Genomic DNA, 17872 nt, shown 5'->3' with positions numbered 1-17872 from the left:
CAAAGGAAGAGGAACCCATTCCATAGTAACAAGTGAAGTGTTTTTAGGTGTGGGAACTGTAAGGTAAGTAAAGGGAGTAATGCGAGAGGCATTCATCCCCTGTTGTTCTTGCTCATCCATCTCCTCTTTCACATGCATGCTCACTGGGCTAACAGATCTGGAAACAGCAAATTAAAAGCATTTGTTTGCACAGCATCACCCTCCTCTGTCATGATCAAGATCCCTAACCAAATCCTGCTGCTAAGCCTAGATCACCCCAGAATCCTTCCCAACACAGAGCTCTGGGTTGTCACTAGAAACACATCAGAACCGTCACTTGAGCTGCAGTCTATTTGCCCTGTGAAGCAGAAGCTGTTTTTTTGCCTTCCCAATGCTTTTTTTTTTCTTCGTTTCTGAGAGTCCTATCTTTATTCAGATCAAAGCAATAATTCTCAGTTTCTCTTCTCTCCAATACTGGTTAGCGAGATAAGTGGGAGGTATTGATTGGAAGACTCCTGAGAAACAGGACAATGAGCAGGAGTGTGCTATGGAGCCTGCATTCTTTTTATTAGAATTATTTGAGAGACAGACAGACAAAGACAGAACTCCCATCTGCTGGCTCACCCAAATGATACCTGCTATGACTGGTGTTGGACCAAACCAGACCCACGAGACAGGAACTCAATCCACACTGTCATTGTGGGTGGCAGAAATCCAGCTCCTTGAGCCACCGCCTGCTGCCTCTCCTGGTCTGCATCACCAGGAAGCCAGAATCAGAAGCCAAAGCCAAGACTTGAATGCAAGCACCCCATTATCGGATGTAGGCAACCCAGTCCACTTTCAAACTGCTACATCAAGCACCCATACTTTGCCTTTCATTCTCCCTGCTTTGTACAATAAAATGGTGCTATCTGGATCTTCAGCAACTGCTCTGGATTACAAGCAGAAAGTTAGGATGGAAGCAACCCTGAGGATGAAGGAAAAGAAACATACAAGAAATGCACTTTCCTCATGATGGGGGATCCTCCATAGCAGCCCTAGATGGACTGCATCCAATCTCTTCAGTGTTTACATTCCTGTTTTTGGTTTTCTTTTCATGTATTGCCAGGCCTAAAATTTATTTTCACAACCGCCTGTGATAATTACAGTAGAATGGCTTATTCAACACTGATTATCAAGCTAACAATACAAATGTCTAGCTACCTTCCTTGAAGTCGAGGTTGCCTAACAAATGTAAGCCAATTCTGGCCATAGAAATGAAAGCAATAGTCTGATTATTTCAGGAAAAAAGATTTTTTTCTTCCTCCTTCTGGCTGCCTGTAACATAGATGTGTGGCTGGGTGGCTCAGTAGCCATCTTTTGATCATGCAACAAGCATGAAAACAGTAGACTCCAACACATAGGGGACAAGACAGTGGAAACATGGGAAGAACTTGAGTCTTCTATGTCACTGAATATCCAAGCTCTGAACCACTGATCTGTGAACTTACTATTATGGAGAATAAATGAACATCACTGGATGGGTTTTGGTTATTTGAGCTGAACATATTCCTGACACTGACTTACACTAGTCCTTCAGTGCTTAGCTGAGGCATCACCTCATCTGAGATCACCCATGCCTACATGTCATGCTAGCTTCCTAGAGCTGCTGAGACAAATAACCACAAATTGTGTGACTTGCCATACTTCACAAGGCCCAAAGTCCAAAATCAACATATTAGGAACATAGATTACTTCCAAAGTCTCTGAAGAAGAATCCATTCCTCATGCTGCTTTGCTGATGGCATTCTTGGTGTTCCTTAGCTACTGCAGTACCACTTCAGTCTCTGCTCCCATCATTGCATCTTTTTCTCTCTCTCTCTTCAAATAAAATGATAGTCACTGGATTTGGGCCCACTCTAGGCCAGAGTGATCTCATCAAAATGTATTTACATCTGCAAAAACCCTATTTCCAAATAAAGTCACTTGACATGTCCTGCGAAGGATAATTTTGGGGAACGCAATTCAACTCACTGCAGTGATGGGCCCTTCTTAGTCTCACCAGGGAACATGTACACTTTTTATTATCCACACATCCTATTTAGTTGATTATACTGACACAAGCTTTAAGCTGGGACTTCAGCCCAGGTTCTGCTTTCTTTCATCCCACTAATTATTGTGATTCCCTAGCTCAATTTTTTAGCTTTTCACTAACTCAATTTTTTCACTAGTAACATGGGAATAAAAACAATTGCTTTCCATTAAACAAATGGAAGTACTACTGAAGCATGGCTTTCGAAAGCATAAAGGTGTTTTAAGAAGTCCTTTGGGATGGCTTTTCCTTGAATAAACAGTGTCATCTTTTCTTATCTCTGATTTTCAAATTTGGAGGGAATGAAAGGAAACAGAAAGGACCTGGTAGCTAGGATGGGTATACAAAGACAAGCAGGACTTCCATCTGTTTTCTGCTGCCACAGGATGTCCCAGACGCAGCTTGGGAGAGCTGGTCAAGGGAAGGCAGGAGAACAGCTGCAGCACGGGCTAGGCATGGGCTGGACCTCAAAGATGTGGCCTTGTGACATCTTCTCCCTCAGAACTGTGCTCTGCATACACTACTAGTCCTCTTTGATTTGCTATCATGGTTTTCAGTGCTCTAAAAACACAGACTTTGAAAACATAAGAAAATGCATAGTGAGAACCTTAATAAAGGCATGCCATCCATACCGAGATTTAATGCAAATATTTCTCCATATTTACTGCAAATTCATCTCATGAAACAAAGTATACGAGATGAGATTGAAGATCCCTACCCAAAATTCCAATTCCTTTCTTTCTTCCCATTGTGTTGATCTCAGCAAGTCACCTCTTCTGCTTGTTGGATGTCATTGAAGGAATCAGTTTTTTCAATATGATTTGAACTTCTTAAGAAATCCTTCTGAGGGATCTGGGGTGATGGTTCAGTTGGTTAATTCTCCCCCTTGCAAGTGCTGAAGTCCTATATGGGTACTAGTTAGTGTCCCTACTGTTCCACTTCTGCTCCATCTCCTTATTTATGAACTGGGAAAGCATGGCCCAAAGCCTTGGGACCCTGTACCGACGTGGAAGACCAAGAAGGAGCTCCTGGCTTCAAATCTACTCAACTTTGGCCATTGCCACCATTTTGGCAGTGAACCAGGAGATGGAAGAGCTTTTTCTCTGTCTCTCTGTAAATCTGCCTTTCAATAAAAATTCATGAATCTTTTAAAAAAAAAACTAGTTTAGTAGGCAATACATTTTTTTTTTTAAGAAATCCTACTCTGAAGGTCCTCAAAATAGTCTCCTATCTTCTTCACATCTAGACTTGTAATTCACCTGGACTTTATCTTTGTATGTAGTGTGAAGGCTAGCGCTAATCTCATACTTTTCAGCAGGGATGGTGGGATGCCAACAGTCATTCTTGGACGAATCCTCTCCTATTTATTTGCAACTCATCCAGATGTTACAATTATTCTTTTATGTGGACAAGGCTAACCTTGAGTACTTTGATTTGTCCCTTTATTTTGACACATAAATCACATGTGAAATTGTATTTAGCTTTATAACACAGGTTAATATTTGGAAATCATCCGAGCATTTGTCCATCAAGGAAGATGTAGATAAAGAGAAGTGGCACAGGCTGGTGTGGTTGCATGGTACACTCATCCTCTGCCTTGTGGCACCAGCATCCCAAATTGGCACTAGTTTGTGTTCCAGCTGCTCCACTCCTAATCCAGCTTTCTGCTTGTGGCCTGGGAAAGTAGTGGAGGATGGCTTAAGTCCTTGGGACCCTGCACCTGCATGGGAGACCTAGAAATAGCTCCCAGTATCCAGCTTCGGCCCAGTCCAGCTCTGGCTGTAGAGGCCATTTGGGAGAGTGAACCAACAGGTGGAAGCTGTGTTATCTCTCCCTCTCTCTAACTCTGACTTTCAAGTAAAGAAAATAATGGACTCAGGAAAAATAAAAGAAAAAACATTTGAGCTGCAGAAGTCCCAGGACTGGGCTAAGGAGATGCCAAAGTAAGAACCAAGACAATCTTTAGAATTCACTTGATTCAACTTCCTCTAAAGAGATTTTGAGACTTGGGAAGGTTAAAAGAGCTGCCCAAGGTTACAAAACACATTTGGAAAAAAAGCTCTCGGCTTCCTCTTCAGATCAGATCAGCTTTGACCATTTTAGCCGTTTGGGAAATCAACCAGCAGATAGAATACCTCCTCTATCTCTCTATCTAAAATTCTGCCTTTCAAATAAAAATAAATGAATCCTTTTTTAAGAAGGGTGTGGAAAATATCCATGATGGAATGTTAGAAACAAGGTTGAAATCTTGTTGCTTGTGGTAACAAGCATGCAACTGGAGACATGATGTTAAGTGAAACAAGCCACACACACAAAGACAAATACTACATATTCTCTCTTATTCGTGGAAGCATAAGCCACTGAACTCACAGAAGCAATGATTAGAGTAGTGGTCACTCAAGGCCATGAGAAGTAGGGGGAAAAAGTATAAAGGAAGGTGAAATAATGGGTACCAAATGTATTTAGATAGGAGGAGTAAGTTCTAGTGTCCTAGAGCATAGTAAAATGACTACAGTTGGCAACAATTTATTAGAATTTTATGAAGCATCAGAATAGAGGGGCTTATAGATTCCCACACAAAGAAACGATAAATATTTATGGAGACAGAAATGCTAATTACTCTGCTTTCATCTTTATGCATTATATTCATTCATCACATTATCACGGCTATCCTATAAATACATATTTTTAAGTAGAAAAATTAAACTTGGAGAAGAGCAGAATTAAACAGGAATATGAAGAAAATACATATTCTTTAGCTCAATAGTAATGAGGCAAAATAAAATCTAAGGAAATTGAGGAAGGGGGAATAAATATAACTGCATTGAACACTGAACTTATTTGCCAAATCAAAACCAAGCAGACTTAAAATAGGAGATTTTCAAGGTAAATTCTATGAAATGTCTGACAATAGCAAAATGCATCTTATTTTCTAAAAATCAATTCTAATGCTTAGAATTTAGAAATCCACATTGAATAACCAAATGTTCTAAATTCTCCAAAAGTTCACTTTTCTTGGCAAAGTGCCTTCATAAGAAAAAAATATTTTAAATGCTTGAGTCAAGGCTGACCATTCAGAGTAATATATTTGATTGAAGATATTTAACTCAAAACTTGTAGTACTTTTAGTCACTGAGTAGAAAGCAGGCTTGAAGAGAGTCTAAACACAACAGCCTGTAGACTAGAAGACATGTCTTAATTCAGTGAAGACCAGAGGGAGAGAACATAGGAGAGCCAGGTGCCAGGGAGAAGGGGAGGCAGCATAGAGAGACAAGCCCTGCGACAGTCACCACCACGTCCCAGACGTGAGAATCCTTCAACACCCCTCTAGCCCAGGCCATCTGCCAGCAGAATACAGTGGCAAAATAAAGAAAGCCTACATGTGTGGCTGAGGAAATGCCTGGGCAATCTACAGAACAGAGGAAAAGAATAAATTACTGTTATTTCAAGAAGTAAGCTTTTGGGACGCTTTGTTACCCAGCAACAAACAACAGAAACAATCATCAAAGCAACAGCTTAAATATGATGGTATTACAGGTTCATGAGGCTGGATCCCCAGGCCAAGGGATGAGTGGGGCTCGGGTCACCTGTCCCGGTCCCAGGATTCACATGAGAGCAAGGTGCCAGGTTCACAAGCTCTGAGAGTCAGGGATGTAAAAGGGCTTGGGTCGCCTGGCCCTGGTCTTTTCTGTGAGTGAAAAAGGCAGAACAGCAGACACAAACCTTGATGCATATGGAGAATATGCAGCCCATTTGGTACCATAGCAGAGGAAGGAGAACTAAGCAAACTGGACAACTACCTCAGCAAATGATGACAACAAAATAGAAAAAATAGAGACTTGAGGTTGACTATGTCAGCCAATGGCCATTGGGAAAGTTACCTCACCCTTGAGTTGGCGAAATCAATAGCATTTCAGAACTATCCAAACCACTGGGTCAGAACCTTTAAAACACGTACCACATCAGGGCCCTCCGTTGATAATGGGAGGTGATTCCCTATCCACAGTACTGGGACATTTGGGAGGCCAGATGTGGCTACACTCCTTATTTTTCCCTTACCCCAGAGATAAGAAGAAATAGAGAATTTGGAATCAAACAAACAAACAGGAAAAATATGGTGGTCTTATTTCCATAAGAGTAGCCTATTTAATCCATGAATAGGATAAAGTTGCAATAAGAAACAGCAGAAAATACTACATACTGACCCAGAATGCCCAGAAGGGTCTTTGGAGTTGACATACAAATGGAGACAAGCTTTCATCATCAGGCTTGGGAGCACAGGGTCACAGCCTGCCAGAATTTGTATTCTTTCCTTCAGGGGTAATGTAGTTTTTAAAAAGGAAAAGGAAGGGAAGAGAAGGGAAGGGAAGGGAAGGGAAGGGAAGGGAAGGGAAGGGAAGGGAAGGAAAAGAAAAGAGAAGAAAGGAAAAGAAAGGAAGAAAGAGAGAAAGGAGGGAGAGAGGGAGGAAAAAAGGAAGAAAAGAAAAAAAAAACGAAAAGAAAAGGAGAAATCCTAACTCTTCAGTTCCAATCACTTCAAACTTAGGCAGGACGACTTTCACAGCTTCAGTCAAGTTTGTCAGAAAGTAATTTTCTACCTAATTTCTTTTCACAGGATGCAGACCTTCTCAGAGGCCGGAGGAAAAATTTCGCTCTGACAAGGGTGAGAATAGAACTCAGATTTCTTCTGAGGTTTCCTTCCTTCTGGCTCCCTCCCATGTGTCAGGGACACCAGGGCTGGGCTCTATTGTCTCAGGGGCTGCCTGGGCACTAGAGCGTGGAGCATCCCTCACTGGTTGGACCAGGAGCTGTTTGGGATTCTTCACCACCATCCCTGCTTCGTTAGCCTCAGAGTCACAGTCAATTGCAAACAGACATCCCCATTTCTGGGGGATTGTTCCACAGCTAAGACAAAGAGGAAATCCAGTGGGACTTTATTTACTCAGGGGTCAAATGAAGGTGGAGCAGAGTTAAAACCGATCTGATTCTAACATTTTTAAATAATTTATGACAATACACACAGAGATAAAAATATCGCCAATAAGGGAAAGCAGGCAGGTAAATGACTGCGGCTTCCTAAATGATGTGTAGGGATTTTTTTTTCTTATCTTCTTTCTCTCCCTTTTTAAGCACTGCTTGGCTCATTGTATCTGCAGCTGAGAAGACTTTGTATTCACTAGTGGTCCTACAGCATGACACCACCGCTCCTACCAGCAACCCCCAACCTCTTCCTTTGTGCCCTGAATCCAATTGCAGGGCTGTCATGAAACATTAGTGATTTTTAATTACAGATTCTAATTACAATGATAGAAATTATCGTGCAGAGAATAATTTGGTGCACACACCGGCTCACTCAGACCTTTCTGTGGCACATTTATTGGCGTTCGTGAATTCATTTGGTCCAACTGTGTGCTGTGGAGAAAAAGCCATGATGATGGCAGCTGAATCCCTCACAACCGCTACAGCCAAGATGCACGAAATTGGGGCAGTTTGGATACAACAGAGAAAGGATGATGTTTCCCAAACTCATGCTGACCCGCTGGATCCAGTGTCTACCCTTGCCACAAAGAGCAAATGAGGGGAGAATTTACTGTGGTTGAAAAGGGGCACAGATGGGCCTCCTGGGCTGCATCTGATCAGCACCTGTTACAGGCTGGACTGGACACTGACCATGTGGACATTTCTGTTAATTCTAACAGCCCTATCCTCACACTATATGTGATGCTCTATCTCAAACTCTCTCCTGCATCATCAGCCCTCATGCCTTCTACTGCTTCCCTTGCACCTACCTTTAGGATTCACTCAGTCCTCACCCACCTGCTCTGACAATGTTCCCCTGAGCTATTTTCATTGCCAATGCTCGTCTCCCACAGCCTTTAACATTACTGTGTGTAGAGCCTGTGTTACAGGGTGTGTGGCAATTTGTCGTTTAGTTTTCTGTAAGCCTAGACTGGTCGCGAGGTTCCCACAAGGGAGATTTTCATCTTGTTCATCCGTGCATCTCTCAAGTTTAGTCCACAGCTAAGTGTATTTTCTGGGCTGGTTCAGGCTTCTGGGATGAACTGGGTGCCTTGCCCATGGCCACACAGTTAATAAGGGGTAGAATTTTCCTGACAGCTTCCCTGTGAAAATCTAAAGCCTTGTCATGATAGCCGGTATCTAAGACTTTTTATTAAGGAGACATAGGATTTGGTACATTGATTTAGAAAAGAGAGAGAGAGAAAGGAAAACTCATTATCCAAGTTTAAATTGATGTTAGCGTTCACAGGAAATCTCAAGAACAGGCAGGCAGTAATATGTTGATAGTGAACACAGGATTGGTGCTGCTGCACTGTGTAGAATGAATTACTTAGGGGCTGGTGCAAAGCTAACTGGCTAATCCTCCACCTTGCAACACCAGCATCCTACATGGGCACTGATTCATGTCCAGCTTCCTGCTTGTGGCCTGGGAAAGCAGTGGAAGATGGCCCAAGCCCTAGGAACCCTGCACTCACGTGGAAGACCTGGAAGAAGCTCCTGCCTCCTGGCTTTGGATCAGCTCAGCTCCAGCCACTGTGGCCATTTGGGGAGCGAACCAGTGAATGGAAGATCTTTCTCTGTCTCTCCTTCTCTCTATAAATCTGACTTTCCAATAAAAATAACTAAATCTTTTTAAAAATTAATATGTGTAAATACCCAAGTAATTCTGTCCCCTACCAAGTCTTTTCATGGCCAACAGGGTCACTGGGACCCAAGGTCATCAGTACCTTCTGCTGCCTCTTTACAGAGCACAAAGATGGCAGAGTGCTTGCAAGAATGCTTAGCCCAAGAATATAATTTTGTCTCCCACAGTAAAAAGTGAACAAATATCCTTCATTTTCAAGATTTTGCAAAGTATTCTGAGTGGTCAGTGGTGACCTTTAAGTAGTGGGAGATGCCCACAGTGTGCTTTGTTTGGTTTTCATTCCCCCACCAAAAGGAACTTAGACAGCCAAAGCTCTGCATAATAATATAATAGTCTACCTCCATCCAAGGCATTAGAAATGTTTCATTGGCTCCTAAAATGGATATAGACTGGTATGTGTGTGTTTGTGTGTGGGTGTGGATGTGTCCAGGTGATCTAACAGTTATACATAGAATCACCCAGAAAGATGAGGCGGTCTACGCACCCTTCATCTCAGTTAAGACAACTTAAAGGGGCAGCTGGTGCCATGATCAAGTATTCTGTTAAATTCTACAGTGTGTTTGATAAAGTGTATTACCGGCAACTTTTGTGTTCCCTTACAGCCCTAGAGGTGGGGGAGATCAAAGGGCACAGCTTCTAAAGCCAGAGAAACCCCTGTGGGTAGAACAGGATTTCCCCAAAGGGTAGTTGTTGGTGTACCTTATAACTTTGAAAAATGGGTTCTCCAAGAGGCATGTGCTGCAGCCTGAGGAAGAAGATCAAAGCAAAGAACCACATGTGCTTCTGCAGATGACCCTAGGAAGGAGTCCAAGTTTTTATTCATGCTAGGTTATGTTGATGTTTGGGGTAGTCATTTGGAAGTTTATCTTTCATTTCCTTTAGTTAAGTAGCTCTTGGTAAAGTCAGACACATCCACTCATTCTTCTTGTAGGTAGAAAGGACTGCGTTACTAACCTTGTGTATAACCATCTGCTGATGTCCATCCAAAGCAGCAACATCCTCTGGGAAGCACTGGAAAGAGGTAGGCTAGGAGTAATGTGAGAGAGGAAGTGGTAAAAAAAAAAAAAAAGTGGGCCTCAAGCAGGAAATGGTTAAGAAAGGTGGGTTGAGGGAATCCCAGAAGACTCAGGGCCATGCTGGAGCAGAGAAGTCTTCAAGGGAGAACTTGATTTGGGAGCTTTGTGATCAGTTGTAGATAGAGATTAAAACGGAGTATATTCACAAGCCCTTTCAAAATAGGCTAAAGCATCATTACAAAATGACAATTTCCCCGAACCCTTTCTATATGACTGGTGACATTTCTTCCTAAACACAAAGAGCTAGACTTACAATGCATTATTTTCCCTTATTTTAGTAGTCTGCTCCCTGCAAGTCCTGATAGACTCCCCTGTTTAGGAGAGGACAGAGATCTAGAGAAGCATATTGCACTATAGGACCTGACACCTGCATAATAACAAGCCTACCTGGACACTTAAAGCAGACCCCCCTGAAGGCCTTCTGTGCACAGGAAAGCACCTGCATCGCAGAGCTCTTGGCATTCTCTGCAGCCCTGGTCTCTGACCATCAGGATACAGGCAGAGACGTATTCCACCTCATACCATTCCCTCACTTCTTTCACTCCTCTTACTACTAGAGTAAAACTTTAATCACACTTACCTAAATATAATAGTCAATGAACCTCATCTACTCTGTTTTCCATTCTCAGAATAAGGAGGCAAATCACAGGTAATTAATCCAGTGACAGGTGTGTATTTGAGAGACAGTTGGATGCAGAGCAGAAGTAACACTCAACAAGTACTTTCACATATGCTAATTCACTGGTCTGCACCAACCCTCCAAGACAGGAAGGTGAGCAGCTACCTCTACATTGTAACTGAGGGCGTGGGTTCAGAGAAGATGACCTATTTTTGCAGACCATGTGAGTGAGAAAGTGATAAGCAGCCTCATTTACATCTCTTATGACCCCATACTTGTTGATATCGTGTTAGTATTTATGGAGTGCCTTTCTGTATTCGCCTTCACATTGAGAGGTATGTTCCATTATTTCACCTGCTTGTCCACACTTTGCCTTACAAACAAAATCTAGAGTGCTCCTCCAAATGTCTATACCCAGGGTGGGCAACATTTCGGAGTGTTCAGGGCAGCAAAGATAGGAGAAAAAGAAACAATTCTGATTATTAATGATGTGTGATTTTTGGAAGTCCATACTAAATGGGTGTTCCACTTTAAGAGTCTAGAACAGTGCTGACCAACAAAATTTTATGCAATGATATAAATGTCTTTAAGATTTAGTTTATTTATTTGGAAGTTAACAGTTACAGAGTGAGGGAAGGAAAGAAATGGCTGTGGTGACTGGAACTGGGCCTGGCTGAATCCAGTAACAAGGAGCTTCTTCTGGTTCTTCCACCTGAGTGCAGGAGCCTAAGGACTTGAGCCATCCTCTACTGCTTTCCCAGGCACATTAAAAGGGAGCTGGATTGGAAGTGGAACAGCCAGGGCTTGAACAAGTACCCATATGAGATGTAGGCATTGTAGGTAGTGGCTTAACCCATTACAGCACAACACCAACCTCATCTAATACAATGGCAACCACTCACATTTGGATAATGGGCACGTAATGTGTGCATGACTGATTTCAATTTACTCTTTATTATTTTAAATTTAAATAATCACATGTGACATGTAGTTGTGCTATTGGATCCCACAGGATTCTAGATTATAAAATCAGACAAATTTGAACTCAAATATCTGCCCCGGTGACTTAGCTTCTCTGAGTTCTAACATTCTAAAATGGGCAAAAGAAACTCTTTGGGAGCAAGCGTTCAGTCCAGCGGTTCTAACACCTATCTCCCACGGCAGAGTGGACAGTTCAAGCTCCAGTTCTGACTTGAGCAGACTCTAGGAGGCAACAGTGATGGCTCCAACAGTTGGTTCCCACCACTGAGATCTGGTTGAGAGACCTGGACTAGGTTCCTGCCTCCTGGCTCTGGTCCTGATATAGCCCCAGCCATCGTGGGTACCAGGGAGTGAATTAGTAAATGGGACTTCTCTCTCTTTCTTCATCCCTCCCTTCTTTCTCTGAAACAATTCTTCACAATTTTGAAAAGCTGCACTTCACAGAAATAATGGATATGAAGTGTCCAAGAGACAATTTGCTGAGTTAATACTCATCACCATCACATTCTCTTAGTTACTGTGTGTAATTTCTGCGGAATTGTGAACTCCTTGAGGGGAGAGATTATCAATCATTCCTAGCAATTAGCCCAGTACACATGGTAAGCACTCAATAAATATTTTCAGAGGAATTAAATAGAGGATGGCAAGCTGGAAGAAAGCAGTGCCAACAAAGAGAGAGTAGGGCCCTCTGACTCCCTCATTACCCAAAATGCACTTTTCCTCAATTGTACTTGTGGGTAACACCATCTGTCCATGTTGAGAGACGCAATATGAAATATAATACAAACTTATGGCAATGTTATTATGAGGGTATATTTAAGGATGTTTCTCATACTAAGCAAAACAACTTGATAAGAATATTCAGAATAATTTCCATCTTAATATAGAGTAGTCTACATATGCTGTCATGTTTTAATCTCACAACACTCTCTACCAAACAAAAATAAAGTTTTCCTGCACGCATGTAGTGACTACCCAGAGTGTCAAAAACGTCTGTAACAGAATAATCTTACTTATAAACAGCATGTAGTCACCTTTTCAGACATTATACTAACTTAACAAGTATCAAGGCCCCAGATAAATGTACTATGCCATATTAGATTAATCTAAAACTAAAAACACAAGAAATATACTACCTCATGCTATAAAAATGTTTCAGTATTATATGTATTTATTAAAATTTACTAAAAACCAGATCCATGACCTAAAATTTAGAGGCACTTCACTTACAGAAATGTCTGGAAATTGAGCATATTATTTAAAAATATGGCTAACATACTGTATAACATTAAGCTTACCCATAGTTCCAGACTTAGAGCATCCTATGGAAAATTGAGAACCCAGCTGGTAGCACAGCTGTAGTTGGGATGGTTTTGTTGCAGAAAACTGAACCCATTTAAGATAGCTGGACCACAAATGGAGGTTCCTGGATGGAGTTAATAGCATCGCATTACATGAGATCTGTCACTCTCCCTGGAGATGGAGTATGATTAGCGCAGCCCGTGCTTTGCCCACCCCATTCCCTGCGCTTCCTGATCCCATCTGCAGTGACCGTAGACCAGGTCCACGACAATATGAACTTGGTCACACAGCTAAGCGAAAGGGAAGATGTGGTTTGAGACTGGCTGATCTGTCAATCATATCTTTATATTTTAGGAGTCCTTTTTTTTTTTCTTCTCTTCGCTTTATCTCTGGTTGGGCTATTTAAAAAGATTTGTCTTTAAACTCAGAAATTATTTTTTATCCTTGTTCAATTCTGCTACTGAGGATCTCAACTGTATTTTTTAATATCATCTATCAATCTAACACCACAATCTAGAGATCTTATGCCTTTTTGTAATCTATTTCTTTCCCAAATTTCTCAAATTGAGAATTATCTTCTTAATGTCACTGAATTATTTGTATTTTTTGAATCTCATTAAGTTTCTTTAAAATCACTATTTTGAACCTTTGCTGGACAATTTATCAGTTCCCATTTCCTTGTATTCTGCAGCTAGACAGTTACATGTTCCCCTGGAAGTGTCATGTTACCTTATTATTTTTTTTTTCATGCTTCTTGTGCCTCCTGTTTTTGGTGAATCTAGTGAGTCAGTCTCTTCTCCCAGTTTTATCGTGTCTTTCATTATGGAACACTTTCTACTGGTTAGGTGCCCTGGGGTGTTAGTTGGTTTTGGTTCTAGGTACAAACTTTAGGGTAGTATCTGTAGCTTCTTCCACTGTAATCATGTTGGTGATGCTTTTGTCTCAGTGGCCTGGGCTGCAGAAGTTCTGTAACTTCACTGCCAGTTTGGATTCTGCTCTAGGTGAGGCAGGCTCAGTGGCAGTTCCGAATGTGCTATGCCTGGATGTAAGGGTGAAGTGCCCATCAGTTTCTATGGAACCTGTGACATGAGACTGCCACCCCTTGTAGGCCCTGGTGGGTGTGCTTCTGTGTGTCTGATAGTGAAGTGGGCTGCTCCTTAGCGTCTGAAGCCACAGGGAAGCCAGGCACACCCATGTTTCTGGATGGGGCACCTGTCAGTGTCCAGGGGCTGTACAGGTGACTCTCTGGAACCTCCAAAGGCTCACCTGCTCAGGGAGGTCTTCCAGGCTTCCTTTCAGGGCTGAAGGTGGGGGGTGAAGCTGAGAGCCAGTTTACAAGACTTCTGAGGGCTGAGTTTCTGAAAACAGGCTATGCAACTGGGGAGGGGAAGGAAGAGCTGCCTTGTTGCTTCCCGGGGCACCTTGGGAGGCCAAGCCATTTGAAATGTCGTTTGGCCTGTTAGAGCTGTGAGTGAGTGAGCAGGATTGTTCATCTCATTCTTTGGGCTGCTGTAGGCCTAGTCATTCAGAGCAGATCATCTGGTTGCTTCATGAGCGAGACCACCAGGCTGCTTCTGGAGCATAAAAAAGGTGTGTGCTTATCCAACTGCTTTCTGAGGGGCTTTGCAGCCCGAGCAATGTATTGCTCGGGTTCTACCCTTATCTTATGATGTGTGATGCTATTAACATAGGTTGGGCATCCTTCCTGAATTACAGAATTAAATCAGTGGAGCTGGTGGAAACATCTGCTTTATTAGACCCTGTGTGTGTGTGTGTGTGCATGTGTGCGCATGTGTGCTGCAGATGGATGTCTCAGGGTCATTCTATAAGCAAGGACCTGGGTAGACAAAGTCAGAATCTGAGCTGAGGCAATGCAGATGTGTGCCAACCCAGCAGTTCTCCAAACTGAGCCCAGGGCCTATGAGAGCCACAAGTTCTCCACTGATGAATGCCACAGGTATCTTCAGATGAAGTAAAGATTGCTGGGTGGGGGTCAGGAAGGGATTTCTGTTTTACTGCTTCCCAGCTAAGCAAAGGCCCTCTTGCTTCAGCATTGATATCAAGAGATAGAACAGGTGCTATGTGCTTCTTTCCTTTCTTTGTAATGCCACTCTGTGTCTCCCATGTTCCACAGCACCAAGTCTTTGCTCACATTCCTGTTCAACTCTGACACATGAAATCTTTCTGGCCATTGTGCCACTCAAGGTTGTGGAGGGGAAGGTGGGTGATGCAAGCAGGCCCTGGGCTACCTGGGTGACAACTCAGTCCATGGGTGCTGACTCAGATGTAGGGGCTGTGGAGCCGATGCCAGTTACTAGGCTTCACCATGGTGGACCTGGCGCCAGACGTGGTACTAAGTCCTGGACTAATTCCCTCACCCTTGACCAAGTGGGAGACGTCTCTCCAAAGTATGCAGCTTGGAGCTGGAGAAACAAAGACACGGACAACTGTTTACTTTCTGCTTCTTCCACACCTCTTATTGCTGTACTGGAACCAGGCACTGTCATCTCTCATCTGCTTCCCCAGTTCTCGTGTGGGGACATTGGTGAGGGAATAACTGTTCAAGTTGCTATCTTTGTGGAGACAACATTGATAGAGGATCCTTTTTTTTTTAATTAAGGATTTATATATTTTTATGGAAAATCAGATTTACGTAGAGAAGGAGAACATAGAGAAAGATCTTCCATCAGCTGTTTCATTCCCCAAGTGGCCACAATGGCCAGTACTAAGCTGATCTGAAGCCAGGAGCCAGGAGTTTCTTCCAGGTCTCCCCTGAAGGTGCAGGGTCCCAAGGCTTTGGGCAATACTACACTGCTTTCCCAGACCACAAGCAGGGAGCTGGAAGGGAAGTGGAGCAGTCAAGACACAAACTGGCATCCATAAGCGATCCCAGCGCATGCAAGGTGACGTCTTTATCACTAGGCTACAGCACCAGGCCTTATAGAGGATCTTATTTAGCCACCATCTTTCCTGCCAACTAAGTTTTAATTTTCCAACTTAAATCAGCAACAACTTCCACCTCAGATTATGCATAAAGGTGATGATCATTTTAAAAAAGCTTTACAGAGTCTAACTCTTGAGTTTGGTTGAGAAGCTCAGCCAAGAAGCTTTTAAACTCAAGCACACACATGGTAGGGCTGTATAATTGCATTGAGTCAAGATCCAATCAGACAACAAGGAAGGCATTTATAAAGAAAATCATTCAACGATCACAGCAGAATTGCTTGTTAAAAGTGATCATAAACCACAGTGTAAATATTGATGCTTATCAACATTTTTATTATTGTCATTTTAAATGGATGGCTTAGCAGACTATTTATTTTCTGTTCCAGGGCCCCTCAACTCAGCTCTAATGAGCTGGTCTTATACACTTACTGAAATCAGACCATGCTGTAAAAGCTGGGGCTGAGCAGCCCCATGAGGGTATCTCAATCAACAATCAACACATACCATATTATTGGAAGGGGATATAATATGGATATAATATGTGGGACAGCAAAATTAATGAAGCTGCCTGTGGCAAGAATACATAAGTAGGTACTTATGGAGAAACCAGAAGTCCAATGGAAAAGCATTTACATTTTTAGTTTCACAGTCACCAGCATGGGTGACATTCTGTGCCTTACACTGCCTTTCACTTTCCAATTAAGTTTTCCCTCCTCTCAACCCTACAGGACATCTCTCCAGGCCCCTGGAGCAGACAGAGACATTCCTTCCATTCCTTTGTCCTAATTCTCCAGCATGCATGACTTCCTCTTCCCCCCACATCCTGCTAATCACACCAAATGAATTAAGCATTATCTTGCTTTATCAGTAGTAAGGGCAATGAAAGCAGAAAACATGGCATATCCAGTGGGAGAGCAAGTGGGTAGAGCTACTCCGGCATGTGAGCAGGGCATCCTCAGTTGCTGCCCAGGCCCTTCCTGCATAGCCTGCATGCTCCTACCCATTCCTTGTTCTTGTGTTCAATGCTCTCTGGAGCATAGCGCATCACACTTGTGAGCAGCTGGTGGGGTCACCATTGGACTAGCAAAAATAGCCATGGAAATGCTATTAACAAAAATATAAAAGGGAACATGTAAAGCTACTTTTTAAAAAAGATTCATTTATTTATTGGAAAGGCAGATGTACAGAGAGAATGAGAGACAGAGAGGAAGATCTTCCTCCGATGATTCACTCCCCTAGTGAGTGCAATGGCCAGTGCTGCACCGATCCGAAGCCAGGAGCCAGGAACTTCTTTCCATGCATCCCACACATGTGCAGGGTCCCAAAGCTCTGGGCCGTTCTCCACTGCTTTCCCAGGCCACAAGCAGGGAGCTGGATGGGAAGTGGAGCTGCTGGGATTAGAACCGGCGCCCATATGGGATCCCAGTGCATGCAAGGCGAGGACCTTAACCATTATATTATCGCACCAGGCCCGTAAAGTTACTTTTTAAAGGTTTAAAGGAGAGAGGATGTTATGGAAAGGAGTTTCATATCTATATTTAGAATACACTTCATAAGAAACTAGTTGTAGAATGTGTTTCTCCTCTGAGGAGATGGGACAGGGTGGGAGGATGGCTTACTTTTCACTGCACTGTACTTCAATCTTTTTACACATTTTGGATTTTGTATCTTGCATATTTTTTAAAGACTTATTTATTTATTGGAAAGTCAGATATACAGAGAAGAGGAGAGACAGAGAGGAAGATCTTCCGTCTGATGATTCACTCCCCAAGTGAGCCGCAACGGCCGATTCTGTGCCGATCCAAAGCCAGGATCCAAGAACTTCTTCCAGGTCTCCCACCCGGGTGCAGGGTCCCAAAGCATTGGGCTGTCCTCCACTGCTTTCCCAGGCCACAAGCAGGGAGCTGGATGGGAAGTGGAGCAGCCGGGATTAGAATCAGCGCCCATAGGGGATCCCGGGCGTGTTCAAGCCGCTAGGCCACGCTGCCGGGCCCTATCTTGCATATTTTTTAAAGCTTAGGTTTTAATGGACTTTGGGGATCATTTAACTGAAGCTGAGATCTAAGGTGTGATGTTTTAATAAACGGAATACTTGGTAATTGTTATTTGCCTTTCACCTGCAACTCCCTGAAGTCCCCACAAATGGAGCCAATCTGTTTGCTCATTCCTTGTGTTTGCCTACAGAAATGGTGCAAGAACAGAGAGAGGTGAAGGCTGGTGTGCTTCATGCTGCT

This window comes from Ochotona curzoniae, unplaced genomic scaffold (assembly GCF_017591425.1).
Source record: "Ochotona curzoniae isolate NIBS_2020 unplaced genomic scaffold, NIBS_Ocur_1.0 contig_2723, whole genome shotgun sequence".
Taxonomy (NCBI): domain Eukaryota; kingdom Metazoa; phylum Chordata; class Mammalia; order Lagomorpha; family Ochotonidae; genus Ochotona; species Ochotona curzoniae.
Note: the sequence above shows the minus strand (reverse complement) of the source record.